Source organism: Castanea sativa, chromosome 4 (genome assembly GCF_040712315.1).
Source record: "Castanea sativa cultivar Marrone di Chiusa Pesio chromosome 4, ASM4071231v1".
Classification (NCBI taxonomy): domain Eukaryota; kingdom Viridiplantae; phylum Streptophyta; class Magnoliopsida; order Fagales; family Fagaceae; genus Castanea; species Castanea sativa.
This window is the reverse complement of record NC_134016.1, coordinates 26,931,783-26,932,967: the sequence shown is the minus strand read 5'-3', so window position 1 is coordinate 26,932,967 and position 1,185 is coordinate 26,931,783.

Sequence of the window (1,185 nt, the reverse complement as noted above, 5' to 3'; positions counted from 1 at the left end):
GGCTTTCAGTGGACAAATGAATGTCAGCAAGCGTTTGAGGAGATGGAACTGTACCTGTCACGAGCTCTCATTCTATCAAGGCTAGTTCCCGGAGAAACACTGTATATGTACCTAGCTATGACTGATCACGTGGTAAGTATTGTTCTACTAAGGGTGGATCAAGGAATTCAAAAACCAATCTTTTATGTTAGTAAGACTCTTGTGGAGGCAGAGACATGGTATCTCCCCTTAGAAAAAGCTATGTTGGCAGTAATTCATGTTGTGCAGAGATTACCCCATAATTTCAAGCCCATACTGTAATTGTACTAATCGAGCACCCTTTGCAAGCATTACTTAGAAGGTCAGATTTTACGGGGAGGATAGCCAAGTGGGGGGCTTCTTTAAGAGCCTTTGATATACAATATAAACCCCGAACCGCTATTAAGGGGCAAGTCTTGTCAAATTTCGATGCAAAATTCACACCCAAACAACCCGAAGTCTTAAAGATAGGTGAGGGCAAGACAATGGAACCTCGAGAAAAAGGTATGGCAAGTGTATGTTGAAGAAGCATCGAATTGCTGAGAAGCAGGGGTTGGGATCATACTTATTTCTCTAAAAGGAATTAAAGTTAAGAAGTCATTCCGGCCTGATTTCCTTGCATCCAACAATGAGGCTGAGTATGAAGCTCTCCTTGCGGGGCTCAAAATGTTGAAAAAAATTGGGGCAGATAGGGTACAATTATATTGTGATTCGTGATTGGTGGTTAGCCAAGTCACGGGAGAATTTAAGGCTACAGACCAGAGAATGATAAGCTACCTAAAGAAGGTCAGAGTAATGAAGTGTTAGTTCAAGCAATTGGAGATATCACATATCTCTTGTGGAGGCAATAGTCATGCTAATTCTTTGGCTACTCTAGCTTTTTTAGTGGTTGATTAGCTTCCAAGGATTGTGTCTATTGAACTATTACCTTTTTCTAGTCTCACTCCTCCTAGCAATGTCGTAGTCTTATGCATATATCCGTCTATCAGCTGGATGGATCCTATAGTGGCCTATCTCTAGGATGGCAACTTCATCGAGGATAAGAAAGAATTTGACCAAATCAAGTGCAGGTCTCCGAGATATTGGGTCTCCGAAGATGGGAAGTTATATAAGAGGTCATATTCAGGACCTTATCTGCTGTGTGTACACCCCAAGGCAGTTGAAGTA